Source organism: Crassostrea angulata, chromosome 6, assembly GCF_025612915.1.
Source record: "Crassostrea angulata isolate pt1a10 chromosome 6, ASM2561291v2, whole genome shotgun sequence".
NCBI lineage: Eukaryota > Metazoa > Mollusca > Bivalvia > Ostreida > Ostreidae > Magallana > Magallana angulata.
This window is the reverse complement of record NC_069116.1, coordinates 3,445,764-3,460,227: the sequence shown is the minus strand read 5'-3', so window position 1 is coordinate 3,460,227 and position 14,464 is coordinate 3,445,764. Positions and strand designations below refer to the sequence as shown.

The 14,464-nt window shown below is 32.6% G+C and overlaps 1 pseudogene; it reads left to right on the top strand.

Annotated features, from left to right (window-relative positions):
- The first annotated feature begins 7,630 nt into the window (after positions 1 to 7,630).
- Positions 7,631 to 13,894, top strand: LOC128190603 (uncharacterized; annotated as a pseudogene).
- Positions 13,895 to 14,464: the final 570 nt, after the last annotated feature.

Here is a 14,464-nt window from a genome sequence, read left to right as displayed (position 1 = left end):
GTTCTCGTTTACTTAGAACCTCCGTGGTAAGCGGAAAATTGAAAAACATATTTCATTTTTGTTGAAGAAGTCTTAGCGGTCATTTTCTGGGTAAGTTGGCAGTTAAAAAGTCTTTACAGTGTGCTGTGGTAAATTGTATGTCATGAAAGTCATCAGAACACAGAGACCATTAAAAGGTTATGAATCATGGAACTTCTATGAAGATTTTTTTTAACAAACATTATGTTTAGTTAAGACCACAGAGTGGGCTTAAAGAATCGGGTCAGAGAGAAGAAATCATCTAAAGATATTTTTCCTTTGGCAAGGCATTGGTCGTTAATGCTCTATTGTTGATGGTACTTTGTTATTCATTACTAGTGACTGATGAAGGTGAAGAAAATATAGAAGCTGTAGCCGTTCCTTTCTTGATTCCTGTCATCACCTGTCTGGTTTTTGGCACAGTCTGCATCAGGTAAACTTACTTAATATTATATACCATTTTCAAATCATACGTAAAAGTCTAAATTAGTATCAGTGGCAAATCAAATTATGTTGTGTCTTTTTAAGGAGACGATATTCACAAATCTTGAAAAGAAAAACAGGTTAGTATTTTCCGAATCATATCAATGATAAAAAGGTGTAAATAGCTATTTATTTTCAAAGATGAAGCAAATAATAAAGTGTTTCATATTCCATGCCTAACGGTTTTCTTTTAACATATAAATACATTTCCCGTAAAACTTGTAACAGATTCTACAGTCAGAAACCATCGTTCCGAAACAGATGAGTTCAATACAAACGACGACATTTACGACCATTTAAACCTTAGAGTGTACCATTCCAACCATTCTATCTATCACACAGGCAGTATGGCGGTGACCGGAGATACAGCGTCTGGTAGTAATGTCCCTTAACAGCAGGCACAAAGTGTGGAAAGTATCCAAAACACATATCACGACTGTGACTTTCAGAGACATGAAGAGGATATTAGTGAAAGTATAGTGGACGAAGTCCACAGGGAAACTGTTACCGATAAAACAACAGATCAACAAGCAGTTATATATTCAACACCATGCAAACGTTTAACAAAGAAACCTCTATCTTGTTGTTCTCAACAAGGGCAACAAAAGAGTTGTGATAAACTTTAAAATTCGAATATCCAAATTCGACTATTGATACTGTCGTGGTCGAGCCAAAACTATAAAAAAAACCTATCCCTTCTAAAGTGAACACAAGATTAAGAAACATATGCAAATGATGGAGTGATTTAGTATAATAGTATTAGGACAGATAGTCCATCGGAGAGCGGCGAGTATATGCGTCAGTTTTAATGAACAGTTGACGACGTTTTTATATAAAAATTAATTGTGTCCACTTGCTTTGTTTAACAGAACCTGATCTCGAAATCCTTAATAAAAAAATCAACTGTGCTGCTAAAAGATAGTCTAATATCAATGTATTTAAACACTGAAGTGGGCCAAGATATAACATATTTGCTATTGCTCAGATAATGTATGCCTGGAAATATTCGCCCCTCTCGCCCTCATTGTCAGCTGGTGAACTTAAGAGTTCCAATGTTTTATATTATCTTTTTTAAAGATGACTGCGCCCGGGTTAATTTAAAACACGGCAAAACTGTTTGCAAGTGTAGACGGGGAAAAATAACACTGGGCAAAAGTAACCCTGTATACAGCATCTCGTTGAATTATTTTTTACAAAATAGATATTGTTGTATTTCAAAGTTTTTAAATAAATGAATCAATTTTTTTTTGCAATAGTTATTATTTGCTAATTCCAAAAGAAGATCGGACAAGATCTATCTTATCTTTATTCTTAATTTCCATTTTACCACCCCTAGAATACGTTTGATATACTTTCTTTTAGTGAAATTGAGTAAATACGACAGAGACGAATAATGAAAGATACCTTCTGCTTTTTATATCATAAATTCATTCAAGAAATTTGAAATCCATCTTGGATAAGTTTGCCCACATGACAGATTTTCTTTATATTTCATATTACATTGGGTAAAAATTATTTTAAGCTTTTCATCACTTCCATTCCACAGAAGTTCATTTCCATATTAATGCATTTTAATGGTACCTATGGGGAATAAATGGGTCCTAAACATAAGTACCTTAATAAATTAGATCCGGAAGTGACTTCACCACAAAAACTTATTTACTGCGTTTAAATTTTTTAGAGAATAATGTATACTCTTTTCCTATCACAACCAGTTTCAGCTCGAGACTCCAAGGTCGAGGGCTGATACAGGCTGTGATATGGATATAGGATATATATTTATTACATACTTAGTAATAAAATAATAAAAAGACATCAACTTGAACAAATTGATTTTAAATATCATCTAGGCCGATATGAGTTTGGGGGTGTCATCTTTATCACATATGCAAAAAAAACCTATATTTATTATTAAGGATGTAATAGAATCATATATAAAAGTTAAATGAATAACGTTTGAATTAATATTTTCAAAATGCCTACATCTAGAAGATATCGACGCACTTTGAGATTGCGTGCAATGATCAAAGTCCAAAATTGTACGGACTTTGGTTTTATTTTAACGAAATCAAATTTCGCAAAGAGCATTTACATGTTACACACGATGTACTCAATCAGATGTTTGAACAGTTGTTCACTTAATGCATAACGCTTAGGTTTATATCATGTTTGATTTTAACTGGATTACAAAGTTCAGAGGTTAATTATAGATATATTATAACACTGGAACAACTCAAGGAAAATGAAATTTAAAACATGTAGATCCCCAAAAAGAAAAAAAGCAATGAATCGTTTTTTTTTCATCTCATCTTATGAGTTGAAATCAGAATCAACATTCACCATGGTAAATCTATTATGAATTTTTGTAATACAAAAAGTGGTTGTCTGTCAAAATATTGGTTGCGCAAATGTCTGCATGGTACCTAACAAGTAAGCAATCTAAAAACATTCTGATGTGGCTATAAATGTAAATCATTATAGTTTCAATCATCTTGCCAATGATATTGTTTATATAAAAGTTTTTGAGAGTCATGTGTTCAATGTTTTGTTTTAGCACTTCTGTTAAATGTTGTACCGGGTGTTATCTCAGTAAGGATAAATGTATAGTTAAGTATGATCAAACATTAACAATCAGAATGGTGGTCTGATAGTTATAGGTTCAAAACAAAAACACCAGTTTAACCATATTGTCAATTTTTCGTTGACGATGCTCTAGATAAAATATTATCTACGTGTGTTTTGTATTAAGTTAGCATAAAACACTGATCATTAGCCTGGTTATTCAAAAGTTAATATCAGAACTAAATTCATAGATTTGCATTTCTATTTGGATGTTTTTAATTTAATTTTAATTTAATTTAATTTTTTTAATTTGTGACAACTAGGTAAACGTAATCCTTGGTAGTAGTCAGCAACCCGATGAATGTGAACTTTACGACATAAATTGACAATGTGGATGTAAAAATTAAGTAATAATTTTAATGTTTTATAACACTCTACATTTCAATTTGACACCAAAATAGTTCTATGATTATACAAAACATAAGTGTAAACCAGGCGCCACAGGTGAGAACTGCTCCTTTACATGTCCACCAATGCAAAGAAATATCAAGATTCTATACCAACATGAAATTATAAAATCTTTAAAACATAGGGTATTTTCTCAAAGCGAATCATTGTGCGGGCAATAATGACACATACCTTACAAATTTATATCCAGAAGATATCAAAATTCAACTACATCTGTTCCCATTTTTTGTATATATAAATATATTTCTAGATTACTTCTGCTCACCTCACCTTTGAGTTTTAAACATATAGTAGTTAATCTTAATTTTTCTATAGATGTGCATTTTCATTTTCTCACAAAAATGTCACTGTAATCATACAAAAGCAATTTGATAACTTGTCACTAATTAAATCCATTTTGAGTCCCTTAACAATGTTTATTTTGTAGGTAGATCTTTTTAACTTGGGATATCAATAATACAATACCATAACGTGGAAAATTGTAATATATCTATAAGTGTGTTTCTTTTCCGCATATCTTTAACGTCATGTAAATGTAAATTCGAAGAACAAGAAAGCTATATTGAATGCACTAAAAGAACCCATTAAAATATTTTTCTCCGTAAACACACATTCTTAATTTATTATGGTAATTAAAGGAAATAGTGTAATGAAAATGTCTTTGATTATGTAAATAAGGCAATCAGGGTCAATCAAATATATTCAATCATAAGCTATTCCTTGTGTGTGGTAAACTGTCTCAAACGTTTTGATGACCCTGCAATGAGTCAACAAAATTGACGAACGTCTGTGCATCGTGGTTAGTTTTTGAGGAAAGATACAGCGATATTAGTCGGTACGGTTTGTTTTATTTGCGAGACCCAAATATGCAACGGGTTGACCAATTGAGAGATTAAATCATTTTATATAGTCCGGGAGCAAAGGATTAGAAATGAATAGTTTGGACTAGGTTCAAAACACGGTCGAAACAGGTGGTTGTTTATAAATGTTTTGAACCCACGTTACAGGTTACAATAGCAATTGATGGGCCAATTTATCAGTCACGTCCAAGACATCACACGAAAATTACATGAATTAAAGACTTCGTAATGGAAAACATGAAACTAAAAGCGTTTTCTTATCATTAAATTTTTCATCTTATACTAATCCAAAGTCACCTACCAGGTGTTAGCCCACATGAAGATTCTGTGGATTCTAATTATTTTATACCTAATGGTTAGAGTATTTAAAGAAGAAGAAAAAATACAATAAATTGCCCGTTACAGTGTTACCTGCTTCTTGTGCACCCTTGCCGAGCCTTGTACCGATACAGTATCTATTTTTATTAAATGACTTGTAAACGAACAAGTCTAACAAGAACACAGTAATGTATTTAATCATTTGTCAATGCAAGTCAATGGTGAAGTACCAATGTCTCATGGAAATGTTTGGCATTATGCGAGCAAATTACAACAGGAAGCTTAATGAGATAACAAACATGAATCTGTCACATGTTATGATTTTGATAATATCAACAGGTGACATTATTACACAAACTCCAATTTCTCTTCATGATCCTGACTGAACAGCTGTGTATCAAAGGTCACCTCAAAGAGATTAAAAATATTAGATAACTGAAATACCAAAGAGACGCACTTTATTGTGGACGAGTCTGTTTTTGGTAAACACGTTGTTAAACATAGCGTATACAATAACACCAGAGGAGTCAAAGAATTTAACGCAATGAAATACGAATGCTGCCTGTAAATAGTGTCGATAACTATACACCATTAGCACGGACATTTTTTGTACCGTTTACAATGTCTTTATAAAATAACATGTCTTACCACTGTAATATAACATTGAAACAAGTATGTTTTTAACGGAATGATCGGCATATAATATTATTTGTCACAGCTTTGTTGATGTAATGCGAAAGCGTTATGTTACATGCAATAGACATAATTAATAAGATATATAGCACCGATTTGATTTTCGAAATAGCAAGGCATGAATAAGCTTTGCTTTAAAGGGGATGCGCGGCCATCTTGTACTTTAGAGGATAAGAATGTTAACATTTCTTGAACTGGCTTGCTTCTGCCTGATTTTTAAATCTTCAAAATAAGTCTGTAGCCGGGCAGTTCGACAGCTGTTTTGAGTGATTAAAAAGGCATTGTCCCGTTCTTGTATGCATTTTTTTTTAAAAGTCCAAACAAAATGGCATGTTTGACTTCAGAAGAAAGCAGAAACAAGCCAGCAGAAACAAGCCAGTTCAAGAAATGTTTACATTCTTATCCTCAAATGTACAAGATGGCCGCACATCCCCCTTAAATAATTGTACTTCCTATTAAAGGGACATGGTCACAATTTTGGTCACTTGTTTTTCAGATTTTAATGTTTACAATGATTTACTAAGGCATTTTTAATAAGCAACCAAAATTTAAGAGTCATTCGTTGAGTTATAAGGAATAACAGAGCTTACGATTCTTTGCCATGTAAAAAAGCTGTTGTTTACATTTTGAATGTTGAAGTAAATATGCCACAGTTTTAGAACTAAAATGAATGTGTTAAACGCTCTGAACTGTTTATCAATGCCTTAAAAATAAATAAGGAGATCGACAAATCAGCTTGAAAAATTCTGTTTACTGGTATATTAAACCTATGTACACAAAAACAGGGCACGAGCCTTTTTTACATGACAAGTAATTGGGAGTCCTGTATCTTGCTTATAACTCTACGGCTGACTCTCATATTCATTTGATCACTAGAAAGGCATTCCTAAAGCATTGTAAATAATTAACAGATAAATAGAATTTAACCAAAATCGTGACCATGCCCCTTTAATATTCATAAGCATATGTGAAGATAAACGTAATTTGAATCGCTATTTATGTAACAATATAAATGTTTTATACTCTCAGATCAAATGCATTAGAATAACAGTTTTAGTCATTTACATACACGAGGTTGTCATTAGATAGTAAATAAAGTAGTGTAAGGTGCAATGCGTGCGCAAATAGTAAAATTTGCCGGATTCATCATATGGACACAATTGCTATTTCAAAGGACGCGCTTCGTGTCGATGGCTACTTAATGTATTGATATAAGTTTAATTACAGTTTCAAATGCAAAACAATTTATCTTAATTATCAAAATTGTGTGCATATTTAAAGCTTTAGTTAGGTATAAAAATGTAGTGCAAAATGCTGGGAATGTAAAAGAGATACAGCGTGTATAGTTTACTAGTTATAAACAATTGCCCAGTAACGAAAATGTATCTAGTTCAAGTCCCGATGTGGTCATCTAACGGGGTGTGTTTTCCTCTAACACTACATTTTCAATGACACTATCATTCAGGGAGTCAATACATCTACTTATCACTACTAATTAACGTAGGATGTTAAGCCTCTGCTTGATCAGCAAATAGACTCATTTATTATTAAAACAGTTCTACAAAAATGAAATCTTTTGATTTGGTACAATGTATATTAAAATACAGCGATGACTTTTTGAGAGTGTTCAGGTTAAGACTTATTATAGTCTTTGGGGTCAAAAGGAGGTAATATTTCCGAAATTAGGAAACTTTCCAGTTTTACAAAAATATACATCGGAAAAAACTTTGGAAGAACAACCAGTCTTAAGCCACCAATATTTATATAGAAACACGAATATATTCCGAGGAAATATATCCTTTGGCAATTACAATTGCAATGTAATGAAACAAACTATACGATATTTCAAGTTTTGGCCCATTGGATAATAGAAACGACAACCTTTAAAAACGGGTAAACTTTTGTACTTTTGCTAACTTTTATGTATATATCTTTTTTTTTTTCTTAGAAAGATTGAAAGTTTGAAAATATATGTACTACTTCTTTGACTAGAAGTACTGATATAAACTCAACACTGAAAGTACATTTGGACTAATTAAATCTTATTCGTATGGCAGAAATGTCCAAAGTATGCTTGATGCCTAATCGTTTTATAATCACTATATACATATATGATTAATGGAACAAACCAGAAAAACATTTAAACTAAAATATTTACTTCAGAAATTAGCCGTTATGTATTACGTGTATATTTCATGGTATTTAATTCCTTTTAATGAAGTTTAACAATGATTCATCAGCCATGGATTATCGTTCTATGCTATTTAAACATTTTTCCGGGTGCTTGCGAAACTGCTTCTGATAAAGGTTATTGTAATCTACCAAACAGGTAAGGGGTCCCTTCAAATAGTCTTAAAGAGAGAGACGAACCTTAACATGGAATATAATTAACGTATAATGTTCAAATATTGACACACCTTTTTGAAACGGCTGTTTTCTGCTTCTCTTTAGACCCAAAACAAATTAATGTAGTGCTATAGTCTTGAAATACGATTTATGAGTATTTAGATCTTTCAACATTAACATTTTACACATAAATGTATGAGATAAATATTCTTATTAAACTTATATTCTTCAAACTTACTTTTTTTCAGTTCTTCAATCGATTGTTGCACAGTTTATGTTTATACTTGTATTTGAGATGGCCTGACAATATTTGTTGCTTAGTGTTTCGGGGTTATTTTGGATTTGATTTGGGTTTTGAGGTGGGGGTTTTTTGTGGGGGGGGGGGGGGGGGGAGGGGGTATAAATGAAATATTGATATTAACTTTGTATTGTAAGCTATGTATATGAGAATTCAACAAAAGTTCATTCGGAAAGACATGTGGTGAGAACGACAATGTTCAAATTCAAAAGTCTAAAGGAAAATTACAAAACAGGAGCAGAGCGAACACACAAAATCTTAAAACATCTTAAAAATATAGAGGTAGGATCAGATGCCATGGAGGAGTGAGCATCCTCTGTTCACACCCGCCATGTGCTTTTTTTTAGTACTCGGGGAAAACGGAAAAAGTCCGCAGACAGTTAGGTGATAAAATATGGTCAAACAATTAGTATGAAAATTTGTAAAACGTCAGTCAGCCTGCAACCCAGTGGAAGATTTTATTTGCTGACAAGGTCGTTGTATCGACCATAGAACTTACGAAAAAATTACTTTAAACGAGACTGTTGATAGTCCTGTTTTATCAGCTTGTTTGTAAGATGCTTGCCTCGCCTTAGAAACTGTTCATACGAAGAAATAAAGGGCATTCTGGAAGGTAAAACGTATCATTAAAAGACTTATTTTATTATTATTAAATCAACTGTACTGAGGAACTAATGAGGTTGCTTAGAGGCCACGGGATGGTCAGTGTTTAGAGGTTTCTCAAGATGTAAAGACGTTGATGTATGGTGTTTAAGCAGTTTGGATTATTTAAGGGTTTTATAACCTATATCAGGACTTTTTATATCCAGTGCAGATAATTGTGTGTTGATTGTATGAAAAACGGAAACATTTTGCAGGTCTACCTGTGTAATTAAACGCAGTAAAAGTTAGGAAACTTTTTCCTGAAACATGACACGATGCCTAACCCAATTCTGGGTGACGAGGTTGGAGCTACACCCAATTCTGGGACATGCAATAATCATGATAATGTAAACGTGACTTTACCCAATTTTGGGTTGAATGATAATGTCCCTCATTCTGGGTCTGACATTCTGAATACATCCAATTCTGGATTTAACATTTTGACAATGCTATTGTGCAGTCAATTAATTCTGGATTCAGATATTCCAAGACTTCCGTAACAGGAACGATGGCGGCAGCCATACGCTAAGCTTCGCTAGGGACCATTTTGAACCAACAACAAACGTTCTTTAACAATTTAATGTTTAAGATCAAGCAACATAAATCCAGAACTCCGATTACTGAAAATCGACTGTAGAGAGTAAACTAGACCTCGGCAAACTAGAATCGGATGTATCTGACGACGACGATATAGAGGAAATTCGGAGGACAGTGTCACACTAATCTGATATTAATACGGAATAAGTCGATCTCCTCAAAGTCGAACATATAAATTCAGATGAAGACCCCATCAAACAAATTGAACATTTTCACAAACAGGACGAAATGTTCAAGGAAAGATTCGCTAAAATAGTCAACGATGGAAGTTATATTCGTATAAATGATGATGAGAAGGAAGATCTGTTGACTAAACATTACAAGCCTAATAATTTAGAAAATTTACAAGTTCCAAGGGTAAACATCTGGACCTCATTGGGACGAAGATAACAAACCAATGATCTCACAAAATTCACAGACACTTGTTCGCAAAGTTTTATATCCATTGTTAGATATAATGGATTAACTCATGAAAACAACCTCAAATAAAATCGAAATGAAAACAACAGATGTAAAAATCACTTAGCCTTAGCTAATGACACCCTCACAATGATGCAAATAGCATTCGCTGATTTATCACAATGCCGTTGCCATTTTCTCAAGCCAGACCTGACCAAAGAATTTAAAACATTGTGTGCTGTGGACAATTCCGTTACCAGCAAACTCTTTTGTGATGATCTCGACAAACATATCAATGAAATCACAAATGCGCGTCAATTAAGCAGAAAAATCGTTCACTCAAATAGAGTATAGAGAAACAATCGGAAATATATACCCTTTGACAGACAAAAATCATCTTTATTGAGTGGACACAAGCAACTGGTCAACGAAATACGAACTCGACTTTTTTAGAGAGGCGCCAACAGCCAAAGATATTCAGGAACCAAAACTAATTACATTAGAAGAAGACCAACATGTAAGTGAGTTACAATATATGATTGGGATTTATTCTGCAGTGAACTAAGATTATTTTGTCCTAAACGCTTTATTTTGTTAGCTTTGTTGTCAGTTCAACGTAGTCAAACACTTCAATTGATAGGTATTAGAAATGTACAATTTAATATTTTAAGTGTAAAAATTTATATTGGTGATATTTTGAAACAAGCTCGCCCTGAATATCATTTGACACCTCTTGAGTTCAAGTATTTTACAAATGAAAGCTTGTGTGTTGACTTTCCATGTATATATTGAAAGAACACAAAAATTAAGAAAGAATGAAACTCAATTGGTTATAAGTACATTTATTTCATTCCACGGGATATGTAAACAGACATTGGCAAATTGGATAAAAACTGTGCTATGTAAATCAGGGATTGATGTGATCAATTCTCACCTCAAAGTACATGACGTGCAGCAGTCAGTGCTGCAAAACAGTATAATGTACCAATTCATGTCATTCTCAAATCAACGGCCTAGGCATCAGGTTGTGTATTCAGAATTTATTTTTTTCCGAAATACATTATTACTCATAAAAGTGTGTGAGAATATCTTTTGAAAAAAGCTTTTAAAAATTGACTTGTTATTGTTTTATAATAGGGTAGTAGATGGTATGATATAAGCTGTTGTACATTTGCTGTTGTAAATATTAAATATGTATATATTGAGAATAAAATGGTTTGTTTTTTTTTTAATTATAAAATACTTTTGATGAATTTCTCTAAACTCTCATTGATTCCTCAGTACAGATAATTTGGTTTAATTGAAAATTTAATGAATATTCTATTGAATATAGAATTTAATGAAAATTTTACCAATCAACAAGGTATTGAGGGATTAAATGCTCATCCCAACCACAGTGTAATTTGGTTCCCCCTAATAAATTATATGAGTAAGTCTGAGAATAAAATTTGTAAATTTTTAATTACATCAAATGTATTATGTATGTTCTTTCAAGACTGACCATCACGTAACCTCTAAACCTATTTTTTGTAACCCTCTCCAAATGTATTAAGAAGAGAGAGAGAGAGAGAGAGAGAGAGAGAGAGAGAGAGACAGAGAGAGAGAGAGAGAGAGAGAGAGAGAGAGAGAGAGAGAGAGAGAGAGAGAGAGAGAGAGAGAAAAGAGAGAGAGAGAGAGAGAGAGAGAGAGAGAGAGAGAGAAAATCGGAAAAGTCCAAATAATTCAATGAATATGACTGCATTATTTCTGTACTGATATTACCATAAAGGTCAATATTTTGGTGTCATCTCAAATGCTCCAATACTTACATGTATCATTTCCCTTATTTGATTACATACTGTAGATTCCTAATTTAACTTGAGGAAATAATTTTCACGTAAAATCGCGAGAAGCAACCCTCGCTGATTTTAAAATCTCGCTTTTATTTTTTAGACAGTTTTTAACTAAAGAAAATTATTTTTAAAAATGAGGGTCGCAATTTTATATTCTCGCGATTTGATACAAAACAGCGGAATTGCAGAATTAAGAACTCAAGTAGAAAAGGAATTCACAGTAATACACCCAATCAATGGGTTCAGCATTAAAAATTTGAAAAACAAATAATCAATTTGAAATGTTGTTATTCAATTTTAAAAGAATGTCACTCCTTTTTTAACCATATTACGGTTTATAGTTAGATAAAAGAAATATCCTTGTAGAATGTAAGCCAGGCTTCATTGGTAAGAACTGCTCCTTAACCTGTCAAATAGGATACTTTGGATTTCGATGCAAAGAACTTTGTAACTGCTCCCCGGATAATTATTGTGATCCAAGAAGAGGGTGCGTGTGTAACACAACCAGTGTTAACTGCACAGATCCAGGTAGGATTCCTTCTTACAATACGGATGATAAAGAAACAAGTATATGATTAACATACAAAACGTTTATATTTCTTGATTTTCACTTTTTATTGTTGACAGAGTATGAATCGACACAAGAAATGAGAATAAATTCAACCGCTATGCAGTCTGTTAAACGTTAATACACAATAACATCCCTCGAGAACGTTGTTATTGAGGGTATGAGCGTATTGAGCATTACAGGAAAAAAAATACCCCGTTATATTGATATCATTTGCTTCATTTTTCTTTAACAAATTCGTAAATTATCGTTCTGTTACGCAAAACTTATTTTATTAGTTATTACAACTACTTATAAGTCTGAGGTCAGCCAATGCACGTTCACGGCGTTCGTGGAGTTCGTGCTCTCATTGAGGTTTCTATGCTTACTTTATCAACGTTAAACAAAGTATATGTTGGTAAACTTTTTCCGAGTACCATGAGATTTGGTGCTTAGCAAAGCACATTTTCAATGTTTTGCACGAGAAATTATTTTGTATATTTTAATCTATTTATTGCTATTCAGTTGTGTTATATTTTATCAAATCAAGGTAATATGAGGAGTTAATGTAATGGATTAGTCCAAAAGGTTTCTTTGAATAACAAGATTATCATGTTTTTATCTACTTAACTTAGAATAGAAACTTTATTCAACACGATTGTAAAAGTTTTATTTTTCAAAATTGCAATCATTAATATTGCAAACACATGGTGTAAAGTTGTATATCGTCAACACATTAAAGAACATTTTATTATAGCTTAGCCTGGGTGGCCTATTTTCTTGACAACTGTTATTTATATATTCAACACTAGCTGCTGCTGATAGTATAGCAACTCTAATAGTCGTCCCTTTACTGATAACCGCCATCACCTGTCTATTTCTCGGCACAATCTGCATCAGGTAAATTTACTTAATATAATAGACCATTTTAAAAACATCACAAGTATATTTTGATTATAATCATTGACAAATTAATTTAATTTTGTTAATAAACGGTACATGTTGCATCTTTTAAGAATACGGTATTCAGAAATGATGAAGAGAAAGAAAGGTAACTATGAACACAATGATACTAATGAAATATAAGTATGAATAGTACATTTGATAACATAACTCTTTTGATTTTTTTAAAAAATGCAAATAATTGCAAAATATGTCATTTCTTATCAAACTCTCTTCTTTTTATATTTAGATCTATTTTCCATGCAAAATGTGACCGACTTTACGGTCAGGAACCCTCTTTCAGAAACAGAAGAGGAAAATCCACACGACGATATTTACGACCATGTAAACCTTAGAGTGCAGTATTCCAACCTCTCTATCTATAACACAGGCGATACGGCAGGTTCAGGGGACTCGAGTCTCGGATTGACTAGTGCTGTCCTTTTGCAGCAGTACCAAAGTGTAACAGGTATTCAGAACAAATGGCGTCTACAGGACGAGCAGTTTGGTAAAAGTCTTGTGGACGAACCTGACGTAGAATCTGTTGACAACAAGACAACAGATCGACAGACAGATATATATTCCACACCATGCAAACGCATGACAAAGAAACCAATACATCGCTATTCAGAACAAAGACAATAAAGAAATAACAATGAAACTGTGACATTTGTATACGCAAACTCGATTATTGATACAAATCGTTCACGAGCCAGAATCACAAACAAAACCAATTTTCCCTCTAAAGTGGACACAATATGAAGAAATATATACAAACAATGACATTTTAGCTCATACTAACAACTCTTTAAAACTAAATAGCCCAATGGAAAGCGATGAGTCTGAAGAATACTTTGATGTCAGTTATGAAGGACAGCAAACGGCGTAATTACGCAAAAATGAAAAGCTTGACCTTGTTTGTCTAAACCTGGTCCCAAAACGTTAGGTTAGATCAACTGTCCTGCAAGAATTTTTTTTCGTATATCAATACACATAAAATTGCGAAGAATTGTAGTGGATTAGATATGTTTTAATTTTCATATTAATTAAGTTTTACTTATTAAAATACATTTGTTAATGTCACATTTGTGTAAAAGAAGTTAAATCACAATTAAAAATAAGAATTCAGATAAAGTGTTTCAAGTATTAATACTTTTATGACAAGGAATTAATCTTATATATATATTACTTTGATGGAATTTTTGACTAACGAGATTCAGGAAGTCGTCAAATGTTTACACAGAAATATATATTTCTTGAAAATCTTTACGGCAATATGAGGGTAGATTTATTGCAGTTTTATGCAAAATTGTATGAAAAGAAAATTACCTTATATTCAGTGACCTTGTGAAAGCTAGAAATGAGCCATATATTGAATCCAAATGCCAAATATATACATGTACATTGAAACACCTAAAATAACCAAATGGATTTACACATTTTTTAACTTATTTGCAAA